This window comes from Amblyomma americanum, chromosome 2 (assembly GCF_052857255.1).
Source record: "Amblyomma americanum isolate KBUSLIRL-KWMA chromosome 2, ASM5285725v1, whole genome shotgun sequence".
NCBI lineage: Eukaryota > Metazoa > Arthropoda > Arachnida > Ixodida > Ixodidae > Amblyomma > Amblyomma americanum.
In genome coordinates this window covers 7,185,539-7,211,927 of record NC_135498.1, presented here as the reverse complement: position 1 = coordinate 7,211,927, position 26,389 = coordinate 7,185,539, and the positions used below count along the sequence as shown (strand labels likewise).

At 47.2% G+C, this 26,389-nt stretch overlaps 1 protein-coding gene across 3 annotated transcripts in view; it reads left to right on the top strand.

The window, feature by feature from the left end:
- LOC144120489 (uncharacterized) overlaps window positions 1-26,389 on the top strand; it is a 250,212-nt gene that overhangs the window by 56,624 nt on the left and 167,199 nt on the right. For all 3 annotated transcript variants that reach the window (XM_077652931.1, XM_077652933.1, XM_077652932.1), the window contains exon 2: window positions 3,537-3,631. The gene's annotated coding sequence lies outside the window, so the exon portion shown is untranslated. The remainder of the gene's footprint in view (window positions 1-3,536; window positions 3,632-26,389) is intronic.

Genomic DNA, 26,389 nt, shown 5'->3' with positions numbered 1-26,389 from the left:
TATGTAAATCATTCAGTTCTTTTTATTTTCTCTAAGTATCACGAGGCAAATGTTTTACTGGCTACCACTCTTGTATCGCTTGGTTAATGTAAAAAGGTCACCGAAACCGGAACAGAGGCATATTGCAAGGAAGAAATTTCAAAATGTCGCATTTTGCCCGGACCAAGATAGCATTCCAATATGAATAAATGACGTGGTCTCATGTAAAGAAACGGAGTTGGCCGGGACCCCATGACGAGCAACACTATCTTGTTGAGCCTGTCCGTATCGCAAACACATCGTCTAGACCCGTCATTGTATTTTTGTCTTGAGCCGCTGCAGACCAAGCAGTCATGCAACCAGGCTTTGCGTGTAGCCTTTCTCCGTTATCCTTTCGAATCTCCAGCATTGGTCGCAACTGTTTCTTCTTCTATTCATCGGGTGTAGCACACTGTAAAGAATAAGTGTGCAAGTTCGGGCTTCAGCTTCTCTTCAGCGCCATAACAGCGTCCGAGACAGAAGGAAAAAAAAAACGACACTTTCCTACGTTGGGCGCCGCGAGCGCTCTGCCGGAACTCTTATCGGATTCTCCATCCATCCTTGATAGCATCGCGTGTTTTCTCTTCTTTCATTCTTTTCTTTTACTATTGATGTCTCTTCTTTTCTTCGTTAGTTCATTTCTCCATAGAATCCCTAAAGTTTTGTAGTCCAGTGCATTTTCTTTCTCTGTTCGATTTGCGCACCTTCGATAGAATATTCGCCTATTTACGCTCACTGAATACGCGAGCTCATAAGCGCAGACTACCCGGATATTCTGCCTCCACGCAGTCAATGCCTGCGCATTTCGTGCCTTAGGGTCCTTTTATGGCCGAATTACGGCAACGGGGGAGAGGCCGAGTTCTCTTTCTTACTCAAAAGTTGCTGGGCGGTAGTCGACACTCGAAAAAATTACATGCCAACAAGGCGCTTCTACTGTTGTTCAGGTTGCGTTGTGTCTGAAAGGCACAACCTATAGATACAAAATGCAGAAGAAAGGGACAGTATTTTGTCAGGTTTCTTTCCCCTTTCCTTGTGTGACGCCAGAGCCATCGGACGGCATTCCTTGCTGGCTATAAACTCTGACGTCACAGGCTACAACAGCAAATCTTAAAGGGGCCGATAAATTAATCCAAAAATGAATCGTTGCAAGAAAAAAAAATGGGGCCACTACACTTCGGTGTACGGTCTTGCAGAGGGTATCTGCAGTGTACCCTGTCTGCCAAGCCCTGTCTTATTGTAAATTCCTCACCATATCTCGTGATGGGACCAGGCGTTATGCTGACCTGTGTAAGTCACAGAAAAAAAGTGTTGTTTTTGGAGCGTTTCTTTTACATATATGGATAAAGGAAGACAAGAAAATGCCGCAAAAAATGTGATAACAAAAAAATTACAGGAATTGCATCCGGTGTTGCATAATTCTGCCGGGCACCGCTGGTTGCGTGCTTTCCGGCGGCCTGCGAGGATATTTACCACGGTGCTGCGCTTTCAGAACGGGAGAAAAATCCTCTGAGAGAAAACAAATTGACAGGACGATCATAAAACTGGGTGCGACAAAGCTGCTGCAGCAGTTGGATTTAAGAATAGGGCTAATGCGGGCAGGCTGGTACACGTTCACGGACAGTATGCAACAGCGCTTATGACGGGACAAAGGAAACGAGACACACACTTGCGCTGAGTAGCAACCAAATGATTTATTGCGCTATGTGAGGCAGCATATGAAGGAAACCTGGCGAGGAAAAATAAGAAAAACTGCACAACCACACGACCGGGAGTGATTGTTACGCGTCGCTGATTAGGAAATGGGGATTCTTGTGCGGAGACAGTTGTCGACGAGCTGCTGATGCACATTTGATCAGTTTTCTGTATTTTGTAGGCCTTGAAAATGAGAATTCAGGCCTCGCCTTTATATCTGGCGATGATAGCGGCCCGATGGACAACCGCTTCACAATTTCCACACTCAGCGCAGTGTATGGCTAGATTGTTTCTGCATGACTTGTTCTTGAGTACAAGACACGTCAAAAATCTGGGCAGCTGTTTGCGGAGCGTGACCAGTGCGGTAAAAAACTAGGAAGTCATCGACGTAACGCCTAACTTTAAGGAGGATCGCGCCATCGAGCTTAGTTCGAAGACGCCTGTCATGAGAAGCCAGAGGTAGGTCACTTCGCACAGGAGCGAAGCTAGATCAAATATGTACTCCTTGTTTTTGGATATAGCATTTGTTATCCAGAGTAAATGAATGAAGCGATTTTGATAAAAATAACAATAAAAAAGAAAGAAGATTTTTGCTAGCCCCGGCATCTGCCATCGATACTGAAGCACCTGAGCTGGGGCAGTGGAAATAAAGGATAGCAGGCAGAATGAAGAAATGAAATGAAAGAGGTGAAGGGACAGAAAGAGAGGATAGGTCCCAGAGTTACAAAAGCCGACTATAGATGGAAATTCAGCGAGAGAGAGAGAGATAAGGAGGAAGAGGGAAGGCAGGGATGTTAACCAGAAGGGTGTTCGGTTGGCTGCCCTGCACGGGGGAAAAGGGATGGGGTGATTGAAAAGGGAAAAAGTGCGGGGTGAGGGGAACAGTTACAATTAGTCCATCAAGCCAGTCGCTCTCGGGAAACAAGCAGTGTCTTGTAGGCCTTGGTGGCAGTCGATTCCTCCGGCTGATTTGCCAGGATCTTATCCCATAGAGTAATGTTACTCTATGCTTATCCCCTGTTAAAGATCGAAGCGGTACACGGCACACAACGTAGGGAACGTCAGAATTCCTAGAAGCCTATATACTAACGTTCATTCCACTTGTATTCTGGAACTTAGTAATGCGCATTACTTAATCAGTAACGCTGAACAATTCCTTTTGTGGTTTTTCTTATTTATGCTCGCCATGTGTCGTTCATATGTCGCCTCACATGGTGCAATAAATCATTTGGTTGCTAGTCAGCGCAAGTGTCTGTCTCGTTCCCTTTTCTCCACTCTTAATTGCGCTCTCGCATTCTCTCCGTCATTTGAATGAACCCACAGTAATTACTTCGATTCCTTTACTCTAATAAAAGGCTTCCCACACGCTGCAGATTTTTGGGGGGACAGTGAAGGTGGGCGGAGGTGGATGGGGTGGGGAGGTGGTTGATGGGTGGCGCTTCTGCAGGGTGGAAACTACACTCGCCGATGCTTCGCACAGACGGCTCCACCATTTTTGTCAAGTGCCACTGGTTGCTGTTATCGCACTAAAAATATACTGGTAGCATTTCTGTTTCATGAGGAGCCAAGATTCTAAGCGATGGAATTCCTGACGATGAGTCTTTCTTCCGCTTTCTCTTTTTCTCGCTTACTGCTGATATTCGTGCCGGGTGATCTCTTCCCGATGATATAGCCATTTACACCGAATTACCTGTTCGGCTTATCGTTTACTGCAAGAGTAATTAACGACACTTCTCTTTGTTAGTTCTCACTTTCTGCTTCGTTTCGCCGCTCGCTTCTCGTCTCCCTCCAACTCTCACCCTTGGCGTGTTGGTGTCTATGTGCAGGACCTGCAGCCGCCGTCGTGGCGCTGGCACACGGCGCTGACCAGTGGGGAGGAGGAAGACACCCTTCGCTCGCGGCCTCCCGGCGGTCAAGAAAGGTGCGCTCTCTCCAAGTTTTATCCTTTCTGAGTGGCGCAGTGCGGTGTACCCATCGGTTTAGCAAGCCTTCGAGAATTTTGTTTGCGGGGATATATTACGTGCGCCTAAATTTGTTTTCCTTCATCCGCACTTCAGCAGACGGACCCCTTACCTGGGTAAGAGTAAGCTCACCTGAATAACAATCCAAGTGCAAAATTTGCTGGACAGCAGTAAACATCATCCGTAGCTCTGCAAGCGTGCACCATATAAATCCTGACCGCATGTTGCGAACACTGCGTACCCAGTCGACTACGGTTGACAGAAAACAATTTACGACTGACGAAGGAGACTGAGAGTCTGGTTTCAGGCTTTTAGGGTTTCGGAGCAAATGTCATAATGTAGAAGAGGCGAAAAATCACAAAACTACATTCAAAAATTTCTTAATGCAGATTGCTATTTAACGTCTACATTCGTGGCTTTCGGTATCAGTAACAGCCGCGAATGTTTGTCCGAGAACAGTTTTTGTTTAGCCAATTCGCCCACATTAACTCGTCGGCACGCACCGTGGCTTCTGAACGATGTGGGGAAGGAACCGAGGTAACATGCACAAATGATGTGCAATGGCGCCGGTGGGCGAGGAATCTTCGGCGCCATTCGAGAACCTTCGATGCCCCCCTCCCCACCTCTCACCCCCCCCCCCCCCCCCCCCCAACGGCGAACTTTTGATCGCCTCGGTTCGTTTCCTTTAGCGTACGCCTGCCCGGATGTCATTCACAACGAAAGTTCATGAATTTTCGGCTTCGTAATCTCTCTTGTGCTGGGCCTCAGGCTCAATTTCATTCACACCGCAGCTTCCGAACGATTATCGCATGCGTTTTTCAAGAATCGGAGCTACAATAATTTCATGCTTAATAATGAACATCGAGACTGTAGTGTGTTTTTATTGTCTTTTAAGCACTAGTCTGTATGCATTGCCGACTACATTACACACTGTACTACGCAGGACAATATGGTATTCGAGATAAATATGTGCGCTTGAAAGAATAGCACTAATGAGTAATAGACGAAAAAAGAAAGACATTCGCAGTAGAATGCATGTTGTTCTATTAACAGTAAAGTGAAGAGCAGAAGAAAGAAACGATTTCAGCCATGCGAAGCCCTTCGCTTTTCCTGGCTCAGAGTCTTTACTGTGAGCATTCGGTGTGCATGCATGGCAACGCAACACTATGCCGCATGCATTCATGCATAAATTTTTGCAATAGCCTTACCTTGTGCTACAGCAGTCATGACTGCGTTTTTTGTTTTTTTTTACGCTTGTGCATAGTGACTCAAGGCCCTTTCTGCTTAGGTCGAGCAGTGTACCCTACCTAGCATTTCCTACAGATATCTCCCGTGAAGAGCACGATTTTTCTAATAGATATCACGGTCTCTTCACTCGAGCAGCGATTGGACTCGCATGCAGAGTAAATGAAAATAAGGATAACACACCCTGACCCTGTTCTAAACCTGGAATTCAAACAACGTACGCACACAGAGTTCCTTTTTTATACGACGCTGCTCTGGCTTAACTCATGGCTGTTTATAAGCCGGTTGTGTTTTCCGCGTTTGTACTCGCGCAAACACTTCTGCACAAATATTTTCCTTACTTTACTGCCGCTTATGATGTGTCGCCGGAGCGTTTCATCACAAGCAGCTGATCCGGCTATTTATCTTTTTCTCTTCGACAGTTGCCCGCAAAACTCTAGTAAGAAGGCAAAGCAGTTTTTTTTTTTGCAGAACATGCAAATGAAGCTGCGCGGCTCCTACTCATTGGTTTGGCACTTTCGCGAGACCCCACCCGTTCTAATTAAAACTTGCGGCCCTTTCAGCGCATATGTGCATTGGGTCAGGAAGCAAACCTTCAGTCTGACTTGCTTGCTGAAATTACCGCCGTCGCCGATTGCGCATTAGCATAAGGCAAATATGCTTGCTTAAGGTACTGAACTTTCTCTTTTGCTTGGTCAACAAATAGCGCACTAGTCACCGAGTGTGCCTAGTCTCTGTTAAAATAGTTTCAACTTCCAGAGCGGATGTGTAAATTTCGCCGTTTACGTTAATCGCAATTCTTTTTTCGCTTGACATCTGTCTGCAGACAAGCGTGACAGGTCAAAACGATGGAGTATCTCCACAGTCACGTACATTTTAGCTTTGAAATCTAAGATCCAACACACGTTAACCAATGCTAAGAGAGGCAGACAAACAAAAAGCGAAAGTCGGGCTCATTTCCCAACGACATAGAGAAGGGACTTTTAGCCTGGAGACGTGACCAGTGTTTGGACCAAGCTACACTACCCCTCTCGCATTCGTAAGCGCGCGTAAATGACTTCCCAAGATTATGCAGATATTACCAGAGGTTTATGAATGCTAATAGCCGCGTTTAAACACGTCCGTACTTCGTTCATTTTTTAATTTATTTCTTCAACCAAAGCCTTCGAATGTTTAATGAAGCAAAGATGTACCTTTTTTGTCAGTGTTTAATTAGCTTGCAATAAACTCGTTTTTTTTTTTCAACAGCGAGAGTGCTACGGAGATGCTGAGTAGATAAAACTTTCAGCGTTGATTGTACCTGCTGAGAAGAGAACAAAGGTGAACTCTTATTGCTAGCGGACGTGTGCTGCGACACTTAGTAGACGCGAAATGTCACATGAGAGACACATTTATTACAGATTCTCCACAAGGGTTTATCAGTCCTTGGAAATGTCGTTTCCGTAGTAAATTTGCGAACGGACCTACTTTGGTTTTCTATGCTTGCATTCCTTAGTTCGCTACTCTGGTTTCATAAGAGGGGACGAAAGCTACACTGACAGACAGAGCACTCTGTGTGTGTGGCTCTTTCGTTCCTTGTTACGAACTAGAGTAGAACACTCAGGAGGGGAAGTGCTCATAGCCTTTGTCTAGCCTTTAACTCGTCAAAAATGCCCGAAGGTGTAGTTTTACGCGCGGGTGCCCCGTAATGGGCTTGCAGACGCATATACAAAGGCTAAAAACTGATGAAAGGGCTATGAACAGCCAAAGATGAAACACTAGCCCGCCGCTGTGGGGTCTTAGTGGTTAGCGCATCCGCCTTGTATGCGGGAGGTGCTGGGCTCGTAGTGGGAGGTTACTTTAATGCGAAAGGACTTCCGTTATGAGAAAAGCCGGTGGCGTGTGTTCGTGTGTGTACTCGCAGGTGGTACAGGAAATCCCAGCGATGGCAAGAGAAACAGGGTGACGTCATCGAACGGCCGTAGGACGCACACATCAAGCCCAGCATCGCCATTTTAGACAATCTTATACATGCAATTATTCTATATATATACTTCCCTCTGGCCGACCGCTAAATGGCGTTAGTTTTCCTGACAACATTTGCACCAAAAATTGTGACGCAGCCGTTTGTCGTACAGCGTTACGGGTGAGTCATACGATTTCTCGTTGTATATAGCTAACATTTACTAGCCAAGTTGGAGGCTAGCTTGCGACAGGGATTCCAACCGACGACATATGCACCTTCAATTGTATGCCTTCCAGACTCTCTACCTCTTGGTTTAAGGCGCGGTTTAGGCGTCCACCGAGATGTGCACCTCAAAAACCAATTTTCTTATAAAAATTGTGATGCAACCGTTCATCGTACAGCGTTCCGGGTGGCGTCGCACGCGCTTGTGTTTGTGGGGGTGGTGTCATACATTGCGTCACAGGAAACGACGCAGACAGCGGAGCGCATGCCTGCGAGGGGTGGCTTCCTGGCCTTACGGGGCTGAGATCTAGGAGCTGTCACACTTGTGGTGAGGGTTCTTTGTCACCGGGGGTATCTGTTGCTAACCCGTCGTCGTCGCTTCAGATGACGCGATTGTTGCGACGCGCGTCTTGTCTTTCAATCCTTCCTCTCATATCAATTTCAACTCTCCTACTGCCTGCACGTGGCAGTGATTTTGGCTCAGCTTGAGCCAGTGGGCAGGCCCGTGCACTTTTCTTCCTGCTGTCGCAACAACAGCAGCAACTGCCTGCGGCGCGGCGTTTCGTCGTTGAATTTCACTGCGGCCGGTGGTGTGTGTACTCGTGCAATGAACAGTGAACCATAAACGTCTACAGCTTCGACAACGGCACCGCCCGAAGGGAAACGAGGCCGTCCGCTCAAATACGCAAACGTTGAAGCACGACAACGTTTCCCACACGTAAGCAGTCTTTAGTGCGTATGCCGAAATTTTTTACCTGCGGGTGCCCAGAGTGGCACCCACCTCAGGGTTAATCGTTCCTGCCGGGATTGGGGGTGCCGGGATGGTTATTCAGAAGGCGCTACCAACGCCAAATTTTCGAGGAACAAGATAAGAATAGCTTTCCCTTAAAATTAATTATGATTATGAAGTACGGGGAAGTAATCGGCGTGAAACTCAATTCTAGTTGCGGATCCCCTACCCTCAATTTTACATGCCGCGCTCGTACTTGTAAGTCATTTATGTTATTCCGGTAATTTTTTTTTGCTTTCATGACTTTGTTTTCTCTTCTGCACATAACGTCAATCTGTCGTTTTTATACCAAAAATTTTTGCTCTTTATAATGCAATTCCTATCACCGGTATTTTGAACAGGCTTCACTGAAATAGGTGGCTTATCGTTCCTAACTATTTATTGCTCCCGACAGCAGATTAGCTGCCGTTTGCCCCTTAGGCTTTGTCTGTTCTCTCAAGCAGTACTTAATTCGTCCTCAACTCGTGTCGCCTGGACAGAATTCTTCACGACAAGCGCTGCTGCCTCTTTCTATACTACAAACTTCGCTCGCTTTAAACGCTGGTCTCGGTGATTTATCGTCTCTGGCGGAGCGAGGAATAAATCTCTTTCATTCTCTATTTACGGCCGTGTCCCAGGGCGCGCCAAAAACACCGTGAAGGGGAAATACAGTAGGGTAAGAGGTACCGGGTCTGATGCTGAGAGAACCTCACTGACACGGGAAAATATTCCCGTGGCGAAACTGGGAACGCTCCAGCGAAGCAGTGTAGCCGCCCGGTTCCCCAACGTCCCAACGCTTCACTGGTGTGCTCGTCCGCCAAGACCACCTGCCATCGGTTGAGGTTCTTAGAGCCCTCACATGCTTCAGTGTCGAGCATTTACGGCCTTCTTTATGTATGAGAGCCGTCGTAAGCATAAGACGAACGTTCACAACATATACCTGAGGGCACCACGCACCTAACCACGTGCACTCACACAAGTGCAATCGCAAACACACATTAAAATACTTACTTTACTTTGAAGAAGCACATTATACGGAATTCTCAGGAACATGTATCTCAGTACTGCTGTTCTTGGTAGCGCAAGACAGACGAAGACGACACAGAACACACAGGACAGGCGCTATCCTCTGTTATATGTCGTCTTTGTCTGTCTTCGGCTATGTATACAAGAACTCCGAATCAGCTAGCCCATACCATGCTTCAGTACTTTCAGTACTGCAGTGCTTAAACACCTTCGTATTTCACTTCCTCTTATTTACGCGTATTATAAATCAGCCACGTTACAGGCACTCATTTCCCATTTTCCAGCTAGAAGTAGCGAGTCGTTGCGCGGCGGCCACTGCTTCAAGTTTGCAGACACCGCTGTCGTCGACGTTATTTGCGTTTTATTACACAGTCCTCTTCATTATGCTAAAAAAACTCGTGGTACGAACGCACGCTGTCACTGCCAGAGCATCAAACCGAAGCTTCCCCGCAAAAAAGTAAAGGAAGCATTTGCAAGCTTGTACTCACTTCTGGAAGCAATTTACGCGTACTCCAGTGCCTAGCCAGACTGAACCCTCTTGGCAGGATAAACTAATAGCGCTGTCTTTGCAGCCACATTTATATTCTCCTCACTGGACAACGTACCACGTTGCGTTGATGACAGTGGCGGACTGCGTGTTCATGTGTTCGATGAGAACACAGATGCAGCACGTACTATTAGTTCAGCGGATAGGAACGTTGCAACATTCTTACTGGCGCTGATTCTCAAAAATAGCGGGGATACAAGAAAGAATGCACAAGCGTCTTCAGCATATCGAGAAACCGTATCATTTTCTGGCACGCCGTTGCTGTGCCCACTGAGTTTACACTGACCCAAACCTTAAATCTTGCGCGCTCATGTTGACTACACAGTTGGCGTGAGCACAGAGCTAGCTGGCGAGGCTATCTGTACGGTTTATTATGTAGGCGAGTTGAAATGGCACTCGTGCGCAATGGTCGCTGGCAGCGGTAGTGTGATCTCATAATGTGTGATAGTTTCCCGTTTGTGTTGTGGCATTCCCTGCGCGAAAACTATTACGCCGTAAGCCTTTCTTGGCTCATGAGTAGCATGGACGGAAGTTGTCCGAGCGAACTGTCAATCACAGGTTGTGTGGTAAATAAAACAAAAATTAATGAAAATAAAAACAAGTAAAAATAAACAAATAAGAAAATGAAAATAACTAAAAATAAAAAGTAAGAAAATTACAGAAAATGGAAGAAAACTAAAAATGGAGAAAGCAAGAAAGGAGAGGAAACGGCTATCTCATTCACGCTGATAAGCAGACTTAAGTGCAATCCTGTTTTTTGTGGTGAGGCCTTCTTTAAAATTTTGTGCTCGGAGGCGCCCTAAAGTGCTTTCTGAATGAGGCAAGCAAAACCTTCCACATCGTTATATTACGATCATGTATGAACACCTTAACCACTAATAGCAGCTCTACGGACAGAGGAACACGTGCAATCTTGCTTCAAAAGTGGTTTTCGATTTACTGCGTGTTTTCAAATCCTCGCCGTTTCCTGGCCCTGCTCTTAAATCATTCTGCCTGCTATAGCATAACGGCAGAGAGATTTTAGCGCGGTTCGTATGGCGGATCTCAATGAAGGAGGAGTGGAAAAGAAACCAGAAGTCTTGAGTCGCACGCCGCGTACCGCAGATGTCAGAGTAACACTCACGAAGAATCTATGTCGGTACATAAAGCGCTGTAGATGGACGGCGCATCGCGAGCAGTGCTCGCTGCCGCCTACAGCGCATACACGCAGGCGTAGAAAGAGCGACGAAAAAATGCCAATCGATTTGTGTAATTAGACGAAATACGGATATGTGCGCTAGCATGACGTCAATTGTCGGTTGCAGATATGACCTACTAGGCGGTACAAGGCTACCACCTAATAGCCAGCCCAACTTCTCCTTCCGTTTAGCTACTGTGCAAGCATCGTTCGAATCATTTTCTCCTCCTAACCGCTGCTTCTCGTTCGCTAAGCTTGGTGCCCCTAGCGGTGGTGCCACCACATTGGAGCGCCAGGTTCTCGCCTGGTTACCGCCGGCTACACCTTGGCAAGTAAGCCACCCGATGGTAAGCCACCCGTAAGCAGTGGCGCAGTGGCATTATTAAGGCAGGTGCTGTGGCAGGTGTTGCCATCGGTGGGACTTGGGTTGATTGGGTTGGGTTGCGATGCAGGTAGCCCTTCCCGAGCAGCCTCTCACGATTAAGTAGGCTGCAGCCTGACGCGGTGGGCAGGCTGCCCACCACCCGGTAGACAAGTGAACAGGCTGCCACAAAAACGGTCGGACGGACTTACCTTAATCTCACGCGAGTCCAAATGGCAGAACGGAAATATGTAAAACAAATACGTATATATTATAAATTATACAAGCCATAAGGGCATTGTGTAAGGGGGATTATAATATCAAAGTGAATATTAGAAGACAGTTTGTAGTATAGGCGTACTCCACGTGTTCTATGTAACAGAACGTATAAGTGTTATTCCCAGGGTCAGCCACGTGCTAAGCTTTGGAGCGCGTGCTCAGCGCTGAAACATGGGGAAACAACTTAGCAATTATGGAAATAATCTGTACAGATCGTTTTTCGTAAATTCATGAAAATTTGGGCTCGAATTAGGGGCACTTTGTACCGAGCGCGTTTTGCAAATAATGTTTCGGAGTCCCTTAAGCTCTTGGTTTTTCTTTTTTTTCTGGAGCGCTCACTTAAGGTTTGTTCGGTGCCATCAGCAAACATGTGAACCTGCAGGTCAGAATAAAACAATACGGAGCACGATTTGGCGTTCCAATTCTTCTCTCGTCTTGCGGACAGTAGGAAATGCACAAGCGTGCAAGCGATGCATAGTTTCGGAGCTGTGTAGTAGAATGAAAGACCCGTCAAGCCTCCGAAGGGGTTCCTGCCTGAATCCTCAGCACTGCACTAATCTGCCTGTGATCATGAAATACGTATTTATTATTCCACAGTTTTGTTCGGTATCAAACACCCTTTATTTTTGGTACTTAACACATGAGAGGAGTTTCATTCTAGGCGCGATTGTACACCATGGAAGGCGCGCCAATAAATTTTAATAGCTCTAAGCTGTGCCTATAGCAATTTTCAACCTTACAAGGTACAGAGTGACACATTCAATAATGAATTCGGAATATTCAAAAACTGCAAAAATGAAGCAAAATGCACAAAGGCAGTCTGAAAGACTCGTTGTACTCAGGAACGTGCACGTTTTCTTCACCATAGATAAAAAAAAAAAAGGTTTACGGGCTCTTGCCTGAATAGGAATTCCATAGCACCGATGCGCTTCGTTCATATAGTGGCAAATGTATTTTGGCAGATCACAAACTAGAACGAGTTATGCTGGGATATGCTTGTTTACGATTCTATTACTCCGTTAATGACTTTCCTGCTCAGGCTAGGGTTAACACATAATAACTGGCCGAGCGCCAAATCAGCGTTATATCCTGAGTTGGCTGTTCGTTCTTCCTTTTTATTTTTGTTCTTGCATTGAGTCGCTTTGCGGAATAATATAAAGGCAGGTAATATTTTTTTTTTTTTGGCACGAAGATTCTCGTTGGATAATGCTTAATATTACTCCGCAAGGTTTATAAAGAATACAGTATTTTTTCTATTTGTTCTGAATCAATATTTGAACTCCGTCATGCTTACAACGAAAACATTGTTGAGGGGGCATTTGGAATTACAAGTGGTGGGGGATCTCATTTAAAGAAATAACCAACTCTGATTTCTAGAACACTGAAAGAAATGAAAGTTTTCCCGCAGCATTCGCTGGAGATTTATTGTGTACTGAGCGCATGAAATGAAAGTAGAATCCATTTAAAGAAATTCACACAGCTGGCCCGCACAGTGCCATTATCGACGTTTGCAGAAAAGAGCGAATGAATCAGCGCGTTCAGTCGACTCAGCTAGATCGCTTTCCATTGAAATGGAACGTTGAGTAGGAGGCAGCAGTTTGTGCTAAGCTACAATCATTTCAATATTTTCGCTTTTGCTGGAATTCATCAAAGCAGTTTGAAAGTAATATGCCTGATAAGTATACAAAAAAGAAAATCAGCGCTGAACGAGACCATCGAAACTTTAGGTCTGCTAAGGCATTGAGCTCGGCCGATCCGCACGGTTTAATTGTTTTCTCCTTGTTATTCTTCTCATTATTGTTATGATGATTCTGGCTCTTGATCTTGTTCTTGGCGCTCATAACTGAAGGCGCTCCTTGGCACTCACAGACTGAAGTTGTGAGCAGCTTTGATCTTCGGGCTCGGTAAGAGGCGTAGTTTTGGTTCATGGAAGTTAAGATCTTAAAACATTTCTAATCCAACTCATTCGAAACTTCGTTTTGTCTTTTCTTTCTTTATGTTTTCCTTTACCAATTATTGTCATGATCTGATCAGCACTCTCAAGTCCACATATTCTTTGCCGCTGCTGCTGTGGCGCAGAAGATGCAGTCTCGCCCCCCTTCTTTGTGGGCTCAATGGCCTGCCCAATAAATGTGCAAGCGAAATGGAAAAACGCCAGCGTGTTCAGATCTCGCTCCACGCTGAGTTGAGTTACCCCAGCAGGTCGAAACAAATCCGAACGCCTGTGCTGTGCCAGGCTTCATACTCCATGGGGATATTTTTAGCAAGTTAAGACCCGCCGCGGTGGCTCACTGGTTAGGACGTTCGGCTACTGATACGGAGTATCCTGGTTCGAACCCGACCGCGGCGGCCGCGTTTCGATGGAGAAGAAAGGCAAGGGGGCCCGTGTGCTGTGCGATGTCAGTGCACGTTAAAGATCCCCAGGTGGTCGAAATTATTCCGGAGCCCTCCACTACGGCACCTCTTTCTCCTTTCACTCCCTCCTTTATCCCTTCCCTTACGGCGCGGTTCAGGTGTCCAACAATATACGAGACAGATACTACGCCATTTCCTTTCCCCGACAAGCAATTATTATTATTATTATTATTATTAATATTATTAGCAAATTAATTTTTATATATTTTGTAAAATAAAAACTGCGTTTTTTTACTTTTCTCCAGCCCCACCCCCTTGGCCCATTTTAATTAACCCAGTTTGCGACGAGCCGCGCGTTGAAACTGCACCGCTACCGTAGGCGAATATCCTGAGGCAACTCTTGTACCAGTACTGGCGAAGCCCCTCTGTGAATCTGCTACTGAGCCTTGCGACACAGTTACCAACACAAACAACGTAGCAAGAAAAAGACCACTGCGCTAAACGGTGCCGGCATTGTTTTTTCTTTGTTTTTGGATGAAGAAACACTGCTAAAAGACGTCAGGGGAATGCTCGCGTGAAAACAAAAGGAGATTCCGGCAATCGAAACCATTAGCTATCTCCCATCAAGGAGGCGATAAATTCGCCCCCCCCCCCCTCTTCTCTCACACCGGATTTATTCTACGTCTACATTTTTTTTCTCCCCTTGGGGAGCAGCGTTCACAGGTCGGGCAGCGGGAGTCCCTTCGCAGGCAGGTCACGTTCCCCGTCCCCAGATGGCCCTGAGAGGTCGCCGTTCCTCAGCTCGTCCGGGCGACGCTTCACTCCGCACAGCGCTGAAAAAGCAGACGAGGGATCGTGAGCTGGAGGTTGAACACCGCTAGGGTTAGCCTGCCTGTGGCGGCATCTGGTGGCAGCCAGCGGCATGACCCCGCGCTGTACGCGCCGAACGCGCTTCATGAAGCGCCCTGTTTGGCTGCCGTAGTGAGCGCGTCCGTGCGTGTTTACTAGAAACAGAAATGAGAAGCGAAAGTAAGAAAAAATGTGGTTGCCACCCGCAGAGATTACCCCATTTCCTCCGAGCAGCGGTTCCCCGACCAGCGGATATAAAAGGCTGAGCCATGAACAGGCAAGGCGAAATAAAGACAGCGGAAATAATTGTAACCAGTGGAAATAGGGCTATGTTCAATGATCTGTTTCATCGCAGCCGATCGCAGTATCTTAACACGCAGCGTCGTGAGCGGAGGCGGAAGGTTGAATAGGAACGCGCAGCACTTTTAGGTCGCCACCTGCCCGAGCACATCTCGGCTCATGAGTGCCCGCGCTCTGATGAAGCGATGCGTTGTGTGGTAAGGCGGGATAAGGTCGTGTAGGGGGAACCAAAATGAGGAATATGCTATCTTCCAGGTTCCCGTCTCTAGTTACACAAGATATGCTCTGGCTTTTATCACAGCACAATTGTCCATCGATGGCAGAAGCATTTGCCGCGAAACGTACCACCGAGTTTAGGAAAAAGTGGCGCGTCACACCTGCAAGCGGCTCCTGTATTTCACAACAGACACTACAGTCAGATCAGCCCACTGGTTTGAGGAAATTCGGAAGAAAAAACAGAAGGGCGTCATTCCTAGGACATTTGATGTTTCGTTTCGAGCAGTGAAACTGTCATCCGCGGGCCTCGTTTAATGACGTCCGAAGACTGAGTATACGACGGTACGCATTGAAGCGAAATGCCGGCCAGACTGACCATTCACTGCCACATCACGTCCATGTTCCTTTGTGCGTTTAAGTTAACGGAAATACTGAGCGGCACTGCCAACAGACCAGTAATTCAAGAGCAAACCCCTAGCGCTGCCTCACGCATTGTGTCATCCCTTGCTCACGAAAAGGCCGACCGCTGTTTTGTTGTTCCAGCACTGGTGCTATTCCGCGGACGTTTGCGACGTGCTCTCATCGCGCGACGTACGACTCCGTGTTTGGCTTGCCCTCCAGTCCGGTACTCCTGTAATTTGCCCAAGGTCGCCTTCTCTGCAAGGTTCTTTTTGTTTCCTCATGAGCACATTTAGTTACTGGGCACGGAGCCGCTCTTTTGCTGCTATTTTTATCAATTATTCCGCTGATCTCGCACACTGGCGTGAAGCTGCTAGCGTTGACGCAGTGCAATATAATAACAGTCCCTGCAGAATACAGTAAAAATGGCCACCTTTGCACCTGCGAATCGTTTCTTTTTGGCGGGATGCTCACGTATGGGAAAGGCAAGAACGTGCCTTTCGGCGCGGCCTTGCCACGACCTGGCGATTACGGGGCTACATGGAACGCCTATGAAGACACGCCCCTGCCACGCGCAACAGAGCAAACTCTTTCGGCACACCGCAGAGATAAGCCGGACGGGCACTGCAGCAACAGTGAAGGCGTCACTGCGCAAGCGCAATTCGCACTCTTTTGCAAGTAGAACAATTATTCGGATGGATCACGCTTGTACGCCCTCCACGGAGAGCGAGCTACTGCAGCGAGGACCCGTGCAAACACAACGAATGGGGACGCCGTAACGCTGCACAGCATTGTGATTTTCCGGCTCGGCTTTTGACTGAGCTGCTCTGTAGGGAGCCTAGCTATTCGTATTATACGAGGCTTTCGGCTAGGATAAAGGAGAGAAAGGCGTACCCATTTTCTTCTTATTGATTGCATCTCCACCGGCAGGCCTCCTTATCACCTCTGGCGACAGCGAGTTCTTGCCTGTGAAAAGCCCTCCCTAAGTTTACCCACTTTACCCAAAGCACTGCACGCTACGTGACCATTTTTCCCAAGTCCTCCTCACAGCGCTATCTACTTGCTGCGACCGTAGTTTGCGCGTAATTCCCGCTCTTTTTTTCATTGCCAGGCATGCCAGTCGACAGGAGCATTTATTTTGGAACGTCCGCCGTTTTCACCAATCTTTTTTACTGACAATGCATTTTAGTGACGACGACAAATCTTGAGTCACTATTTTTTGTGTGTGTGTGATAGCGGGGTGCATGACCTTATGATTATGAACCGTGCACAGGACTGAAGAAGACATGCCAGAGTATACTGTAAATAATTTATTACTGGACTGTTTTAAGCGACAGCATTAAAAGCCTCATCGAGAAAAAGATGTGTTGTCGGTCATAAAATTCGCACATTGGCTGGAGGGAAGTTCGGTTTGGTTTATGGGGTTTAACGTCCCAAAGCGACTCAGGCTATGAGGGACGCCGTAGTGAAAGGCACGGGATGATTTCGACCTCGCGGGGCACTCTAGCGTGCACTGGCATCGCACAGTACTCGGGCCTCGACCGCCGCGGCCGGGAGCGAACCGCGTCTTTCTGGTCAGCAGCCAGTTGCCGTAACAACAGAGCCACCGCGGCGGCTGGGGCTGGAGGCAATCGAAGTCACCAGACCACGCATAGCGTCACCAGACCGGAAGTGACGTCATTTCCGGTAAAGGCATCAACAGCTTCTTGCGCTATCTCATTGCCAACGTATAAGGTAATAGGTTTACTTGTGAATTTTTCTCCGCGAGTTGGGCTTTCGGTATTTGCGATTTATGACGTAGAAGGCCTAGTGCACAAAACCAGCAGAACCCACATGGGCTCACAGAACAGTGGCGCATTCTCAGCTTTGTGGTACGCAACGCATCACAGAACTGACACTAGTAACGTGAGCTATCTGCAGATAACCTAGTAACGAACGCGTCCCTGTTCTGAGAGCCCTCGTGACACATGACACGAGGGTACTGTGCCTTGTACGTCAGCGCTAGCAGAAATCAGAACCAAAACACTGGGTTAAAAAAGACAGGTCTGCTAAGGTATTTCAAGCGTATTGGGCATATCCTGTCTAGTTCTGACACTCGTAAGGCACTGCGCACCGTTATCAGCAAAAAGGAAAAAAAATAAACGGAAGACTTAGTAACTCTACTCCTTTTAAACAAGAACGAAGGACGAACGTTTGGTGAGTCCGTTGTGAACGCAATATTTACAAGGAGACGCATATGAATTAGTGACTCCAACACTAGACATTTCCATTATCTCTTCATGCATCGTTAACGCGTTAAGCACCTTGCCTCTCAGTATATATATATGCATAAGTGCATATACACACTGGTACTGTATCATGATAATAAGCCGTATTTGAAGATTCCGTGCGGAAAAGTTATGCACGTCTGTGTGGTGAGCTGAACAATATACCAAATATCTTTCAAGAACGCTAGCTTTGCTGCGCCAGTCTGCCCAGCAGTGCTTTATGGCGGTTTGAGTGGAACGACATAACACTCTCCCTTCAATGCCAGCTCTCGCATTTCATTTTTTCGCTGTGTCCAATAGGAACTGTTTTACTGTCGAAGTTTGTTGCGCATATTTTTTCCCCCGTAATGTGCTGACTGCTGCTGCAGCACTCAGGTTCTCCACGGTGCTGTTTCATAAGCTCCAATGTCGGCGCAGCCACACTGTCCCTGGCGCAAAAAATAAAAGCGGGGAGGGGAGCTGTTAGAGGAGGAGGAGGAGGAAAGCGGAAAAGTCGAGACGGCGAGGCACATTTCGCCGCCCATTTATCTGAGCCGTAGTTCTTCGCATTCGAGAGCAGATCACCCTCATCGAGCGAGGTGCATTTGTCCCCATTACGAATGCAAAGATCGCCGTTTTCTTCGCTCTTCTTTCTTTTTTTTCTCTCTTTCTCACTCATCCGTTCCCGCTCATGTCCCGCGCCTCCTTCCGGCTTAGCTTTCGTGCACCGCTATTCGTCTGCCGATCTTCCTCCACGGTCACGCACGCTTGCTCTTTTCACGTGTCGGCCTCGCCCAGGGAGAAAAATGGCTTTCAAATGACGAAGTGGTGCAGCCTGCAAGGTGTATTTTGTCCGAAGCAGTGGAGAACCTTGGGCATACGTGTACGCCTGATGCAAACAGGCCTTTTTTCCTCCAACTGCTTTTTTCTGCTCTCAACGAGGCCTTCTGCCCGTGCCATCCTTTCTTTGAGAAGGAACGAAATTTACGCCCATGTGCTGAAGAAAGGAAGAGGAGCGCTATAAAAAGAGCACAAGTGGCTCGACTGCCTCTGCCAGAGGCCCCGCAGGCCTCAAGTGAAGGCCTCATCTTGAGCTCCCTTTCTCAACTCTCTTCTGCAGGGAGTCCAGACATAAACGGGTAGCTCGTGCAGCCCAACGAAAGAGTTCGATCGTTGCATGTGACTGAACTTTTTAAGGCGTAAGCCTTGCCTGCACCATTGAGCGAAAACCCATCTCTCTCTCTCTCTCTTTGCGCGCGTGGGGGCGATGGGTAGTTGGCGGTTAATCTGACGAATGACACCAGTTTTTGAACTAGTTATAATCATATAAATTAATGAGTGGTGAAAACCTGGATCTAAATTAAATGTGTGACAACCTGGATTGCACAAGCTACACCAGTGGCAGTGGCACACGGCTTAACCGCTGCACTGCGCCAGGACGGGTTTAAGGACTCCCAGGGATCTATGAATGTTCAGTAGAGAACGACCAATTCTTCATGTACGGGCAATATACCGTTGGCAATCGCGTCATAACCTTTAAGGCGGAGCGTGGGACGCGGTACGGCGGCGACTTCTTTCAGGAAGTGCGGCGGCGTCTACGCAGAGCCATGCTGGGGTAGGATTGACAGCGGTGTGGCATCAGGTTGCATTACGCCGCTGCGCGCGGCGACTGCGTTCACAAAGCGAGCGGGCGCGGGCTTACACCTTTTCACAAGTAAGCAGTCTTCAGTGTCTGTGCCAACTTTTTTGGAAGCCGCCGCGGCGGCTCAGTGCCTATGGCGCTCGGCAGTTGATCCGAAAGACGCGGGTTCGATCTGGGCCGCGGCGGACGCATTTCAATGGAGGCGAAATGTTAAGAGGCCCGTGTACTCTGCGATGTTAGTGCACGTAAAAGAACCCCAATGGTCGAAATTTATGGAGCCCTTCACTACGGCATCCCTCATAACCTGAGTCTCTTTGGGACGTTAAACCCCCAAAAGCGATAAATCAAATTTTTGGCTCACCAAGCTCTTTTTTCTATCTTTTCTCTGAGTATTATCTACTTCTGAATTGCGTCCGCCGTGCGAGAAAGGGATCTGTCAGTTGGCTGCAGCTTTTTTATCTTTAAGACAGCCACGCTGCGCCCGCAAATCGAGCTTAGAGCATTCTCATTCAGCTTGAGCCTCTGGTGCTCTCGGCGGCACGCTTACCTCCCCTTCGTGTCCACTCTGTCATGGTTATGAACCACCAGTCATGTGTCGCAGACGTGACGTCTCCTACTAAACCACACAATTTCCTCTTACATTTTGCAGGCACACAGTATCATGAGAGGGTAACTTTACTCACGGAAAACTACACAGGCACGGACAGCAGAGTTTTTCAATAATAACTAGATGTAAAAGTGGCGCTGAGACAGTTCTTCCTCCATGGATAGGCGCAGCAATGCCGAAATGAGGTTCCGCATTTGGCTCGGCTATTGCGGGCATAAAACATGGATTTAGCCGCAACAAAACGACTCTCTGGGTTACGCTTATTGGATACGCTTGGCCAGCAACGCGAAATTTCTTGCCCCGTTAAACACGGATTTGCGCTTCAACCTTATTCCTCGACATTTTCGCGTCAGGAGTCAATTTCTTTACTGTAGTTTCCAGCTACACTCTCAAGGCTGTATAGACGGATCTGTGCCCTCTTTATTGCGCGGTGCAGCTGACACGCTCACGCAGTTTGAATCACATCCCATTTCAACTGGGTTATATTTAGTACGGTTTTCGATTGCACTCATCGGTTACGGGTCGCGGCGTCGTTATAGTGGGCAGGGCTCCGGCCTTGGCATTCTAGTCGCGTGTGTTGTTTCAGGGTCGAGCGCTATATGAGATACAGCCACCGTGAAAGCTGCGGCATCGATGCGTCCTCTGGGATGGCCATAGCATTAGTTGCCACAGAAATATCGATTGTCATGCGACATTCCTGTTGGCGCATCTGCGAATCTGATTTCAGTGCGGGAGTGGCCTTTCTGGAAAAGTATGTGCTGGGTTCCCAGAATATCACTTCAAGCGTGGGCATCTAGGCTGAGCCCGACACAGATCATTGCGACACGAGGTGCCGATCTTCTACGTGCATTTAACACGGACCATAAGGCTGCTACCAAGCTTGCAAGGGCGTACAGCAAAACTCATCTACTTAATTACAATCAGCATCGCGTTTCATGTTTGTTGTCGAGGGGTGCTGTTTACATTTTTAGCATAGTTTAGTTTTGGTACGCTACCACTCACGCCCATATTCAAGAAAAAAGCCGTTTGTCCTTCTGGCCACCTGCCTATTGGGAGCAACCTGCCCAGATGTATATATATATTTCCCCGCTGAAGTTCTAAGCTCGTCTAAAAGGATGGTATTATGCTAGTCAGGTTAATTTTCCAGCGCTTTCATTTATGACTATAGAGGCAGCTTTGAATTCGTGAACTAGAAACAATTCCCTGATATCTCGGTCATGCTGTGATCGAAATCCATATTCCGCTTTTATTTTATCGAATTACTGTCCGGGAATTGCTATACGCTCGGATAAAGGCAAATTAGGCAGGCTGGTGCTATGAGCTTTAAGGTTATTAAAATGCAAACGAAAAGCCTCGGTTTATGGTTTAGGCTTATGGGGGTTTAACGTCCCAAAGCGGCTCAGGCTATGAGGGACGCCGTAGGGGAGGACTCCGGTTAATTTCTAACTCCTTGGCTTCTTTAACGTGCACTGACATCGTACGATACGCGGGCCTGTAGCGTTTAGCCTCCGTGAAAATGCGACCGCCGCGGCCGGAGTTGAACCCTCGTCTTTCAGGCCAGCAGCCGAGCGCTATGACCACTCAGCCATTGCGCCGGCTTTGCGACCGGCTTTTTTAGTGTCGCAGTTTGTCCAGTATACGTTAAAGGCGGTGCACGGAACATTCAAGCTGTTGCATGTTTAGCTTCGTATCTTCACAGTGTAATTAAAAGCTGTGCTGACTGCTGCTCGCGATGTCGTCATTTGTGAACAAACTTTGCACCGAGAAATGAGGTTTAACGCAATAGCTAGGCGGGTTTGCGCCAAGGTTTGTTGCTAGGCGAACAGCCGCTGATTACGGGAGTGGTAATTTTGAAAGAAGTTAGGTCATGTCAATTATTTGCACGTCGTCATACTGCACTCGGTGGTTCTTACAAGATATCCCGGAACAAGGAACCGGTCTCGTTCTTCTAATTTGCACGTGGGTACCATCTTTGTACACTTCGGCATAGCCAGTAATGACAACGGAGCGATGGACGTAACCACAGCGCGTTAGTAAAATCGATTCAGCATCTACACAGCAATTTGCAACTACCTTGACTATGTGTCTTCCTTTTCCCAACCAGCTTCTGTAATACCATTAGGTCCGATGGCGACCCAGGTGGTCCGCGTTGTCCGAATCGAAAATAAAAAATACCGACGTGGCATCAAACTAATAAGACTCAGAAATTTCCGTCGCAAAAGCAACGAAAACTAAAAGGTGAAAAGGCAATTTACATGCTGTGCGTTCGTATTTTCTCAAGTGTTTCCTGCATTTTTTTTTTTCATCCAGCTCTCTTCCACCCTTCCACCCATTTTTAAGATTAACTGTGGTCAGAATGCACAAAAAAATTCTGCCCTGAATAATTAATTCACAAACCATCAAGACTCAACAACGAGGCAGCGAATCACTGCATAGTTGCTTTTTCTTTTGGTAGCTTTGCGCGTTAATAACGTCAAGTAACAGGCTGTACAAGGGAAGCGTTAAACAGGTGGGTCCCCCAGCGTGCGTCGCGCCTCAATGCGAGGCACGTTGGGGTGCGCCAATTACAGCGGCTGCCTTGCGATTTTCGCGACATATTTCACGCCGGCCCGCCCATGTTGTGTCCTCGTGGCGGCGCACAAACGAAAACTAATGGACCATTGGCCGCTTTCGCCGGTGACGCCGAGCGCATACGAAATCGCGGAGGCGCCTCGAGCGGACCGCCGTCGCCGCTTTGCGCGCGCGCGTTTCTTAGCGCGGACAGCGGCACCTGGCAGCAGGCACGGAAAGTAGTGGATTGCGCCCAGCGCGCATCGTTTCCCGCCACTCGGCAACCGGGAGTGCTGGCCGCAGGCAGCTTTTTCTTTCACTCCGCGAAGTGCGAGAACGCTTTCATATCCAACAGCGACCCTGTACACACCTCAGGCCGCCGCTTAAAATATGCAGCACAAGTAACTGGCCCAACATTGGAACCATAGTGGCAAAAGCCGGCCCTACAAACCCATCCTCTTGCAATATTGGGCCCATTACCTGTGCTGCATCTACATCACAGCGGAGCCCATGTTGAGGTTCGTGCGGCTGAGCCAGGTGAATGGATGCAAGCATATCTTGTCACCACTTGCTCTGCTCTGCACTCCTGATGCTGCGCGATGTACCACAAAATGGCACCCGTGACGTCACACGAATACCTCAGATAAATACCGCTGTCAGCAGAGCACTTAGATGCCTTTTACTTGTCTTTGAGCAGACAGGAATAGTTGAGTTAAGGGGCTCGTTAAGGTGTGTTCAGAAAGGTTCCAACTTCTTTGAGGCCACGGAAGGCATATAAGGTTTCGTTAATTTTTTTATATTTTTATGGCTCAGAATTCTTCTTAGATACGAAATACATTAGAAGAATGCCATAAAGGAGTCAACCACATGCCGCCGGTGGGATCCGAGCCCATGACCTCCGCATGTTGCGTACGTTCCCACAGGCCGCATTGGCGTTTCTTTGGCATTCTTCTAAATTTTTTTCGTATCTAAGAATTTCCTGTATAAGTATGGCTCATAAACAGAATAATTGGGATAAAATAAACAATTAACAATTATTGATATGCCTTCCGTGGCTTCAAAGAAGTTGGTTCTCTTTACTGGTTTTTGATGTTTTATTTGTTTTTGCCATTTTTTGCTGACTCCATGGCTGTAGAGCCTACTGTGAGCTAAAGGCATCAGATTTAAGCCTCCCGAATCTGGTGATCAAGCTGTGAGGAATGCTGGAGTGAAATGCTTATCAACTGGCCCTTGTGAGGTCAAGTGCCCAGAAATCAAGGAGCTACAAGTGAACTTGTGTATACCAGCAAGCAGTAATCAATAGGAAGGCACCTGCGGAGTGCTCCTGCGCATATAATTTGGTCATTTGCTTCAACGTATTGTAATCATCCAGCACAATGTTTAACATACAGCGCGTCTGCCATTCTGGACTTGTCATTTTGAAATTTTCATCATAAGATACGTACCGCCTGATCGACCTAATGCCTTACATATATGCTCACACCTGGAACGAAGGCCAGTGTCCTAATAGCGTCGCGGTTGTAAACGTGTTTTGAAACCAGTGGAGCGACATTCTTCTCGCTCCCCACAATGGCCTGGATCCAAACCGAACCTGCATGGGGCGTATGCCTGCGAAGGCGACAGAGCTGTTTCTGAAGGCGAAGCCGAAACAAACCCAACAAGACACAACTGCTCTTCCTTGAGTGTGCCAAAAGTGAAGAGGCACGGGAAAGGAGAAAAAGAGCAAGTACGATGCACGCGTCTTTTGAGCAGGATTGATGGCGGGTCGCCCCGAAGATCTGTCGGCGGAGGTATTCACAGTCGACGCGAGCCTCAACTGCGAATGTCACCGAAGCAACCCGGGCCCTCATTGAGGTTGCCACCTGATGGCGTCGTCAATCTCCCCTTTCCACTGACGAGTTTCCTATCGGCGGCCACCATCGATGCGGCAAAGCATCGTCTCCGGAGCGAGTCGGAAGCGAAAGATGACGGGCTGTGGCGAACTCAACAGTGTGAAAATATAACATCTAGAGCCTTCTCAGTGGCATCCATAAAAATAGACTCCGCTTCCTGTACTCGCTAGCTTCCCTTCTCAATATGGCAAGTCATCGAATGAAAATATAATGGACCGAAGAAAAACCGAAATGGACTTACCCCCGCTTTATCCTTGGTATAAGAGACGAAGACACGCAAGAGGCGCTGGCGTAGTCTCTTCCTCGGCTTCGGAGGGGTGAAATTGCGAAAATTGTGCAAAGCCGTTAGAGTTTCTGAGCACGAGGTCAAAAGCTATAAGCACATGGCGTTTTCGGCTGTATTTCAATGCTGGCAAAATAGGGAGCCTCGTGCGTGCTGAGGTTGCCTCGCGCACTCAGTATTCCCGAGGTTGTCAAATTCAGTCTGTAACCATGTAGCGCATAACCATCGGTGTGGCTTGTATTCATTAAGTTACCTTGCTAATATTTCAGGTTTCTTACCTTGTTCAGTCAGTTATTACGCACTATTTGATGTTGTAAGACTCTTGAGTGCAAGCGGCCACATTGTGTTTTCACCGCTTCCATTTCAGCACCGGCAGCGAGAAATAATAAAGAGCCTGTTTTTTTTTCTCGCCCGATATCAGGAAACTAACCAACACCGTAAATGCAGTCCTAGTGCTATTATCTGATTGGTCATCAACCAACTGATTAAAATAAGCAAAAAACTAAATCTTTATTATTCCATCCAAAAGGGCAACACATAACCTGTGAGCCATTTCTCTATTTGACGGACACTCCCGTTGAGTATGTGGAAGCTTTCACATGTCTTAGTGTGATTTTCACCGCAATCATGTCCTGGGACGCCCACGTCAGTAAAGTATGCCTATTTCTGTCTAGATCGCTCGGAATAAGTATATTTTGCCGACGAACACAATGCTGAATCTTTATTACGCTTTCTTTTATTCTTATGTGTAATACTGTTTGCTTGTCCGGGGAGCAAATACAGCATCCAACATCCAAAACCTTCTACCTGTAAAAAAAAAAAGAATATTTCGTGTAATCACCAACGTGCCATATGACGCACCATCACCATTCCTTGTATCTACAATACGAAATAATACCCATGAACAGAATGTTCGACTACAGGTTTGCATCCTTCTTCAAAAGAATATCAACCGAAAATGACAAATTTCCTTCTAACAGCGCGACACTTACACATCAGGCATAGTACGCGGCCCGCCATCAAATTACATACTGCTTACCACAGTGCAGAACAGCCTATGGCCTTTCCCCACTGAACTATATGCTTGAATACTTAAATGCGCCATTTTATGGCATGCTGCACCATTTGTCCGGCTCTGCTATACGAAATAGGTTTTGTAAACTAGGTCCTACGATGTATTCAAATGTGTATAAAATTTTAGTTGATGTGTACAAGAACGCATACTTTTTTTGCTTAATTTCGTCTTGCTTTTGTATATTACGACTTGTCTTTCCGTATGTCTTGAACTTTTTGGTCTGTAAGTGACAATTTTTAGTTGCTACAAAACTGTCCTCTTGTAGGGGTGGCGAGGTTTGTCAAGCGGTCGTAATCACTGATTTGTTCTTGCCACTCTCTGTTTTTGCAAAGAAAACTAGAATAAACTGAACTGAAAAATATGGCTCGCCAGCCATCCTGTATCGCCTCCTATTGTGCCGTGAACAATTTTCAAACTGGCTGGCAAGAAGTTCCATTTCCGCACTTCTGAGGTGTTGTCTCCACGCTTTATTATCTTTAATGCTCCAATCAGTGCTTTAACTTTTTGTAGCAGCCGACACGCGACCTTGACATTTTTTTTATGATTTGCAACATGAGGCGCATTATCAGGTGCTTGTGTTGTGTCTCCTCGTTCGCTTTTGTCCTCGTTTTTTTGCGCTGTCAAGTATGAATCCACACCAACTAGCCCAACTTTCTGTTCTTATCAGGTATTAGTGTGATGCCAATACAAAGTTCGGCGTTCGCTAAATTTTGTTATCAGGCACCCCTCATTC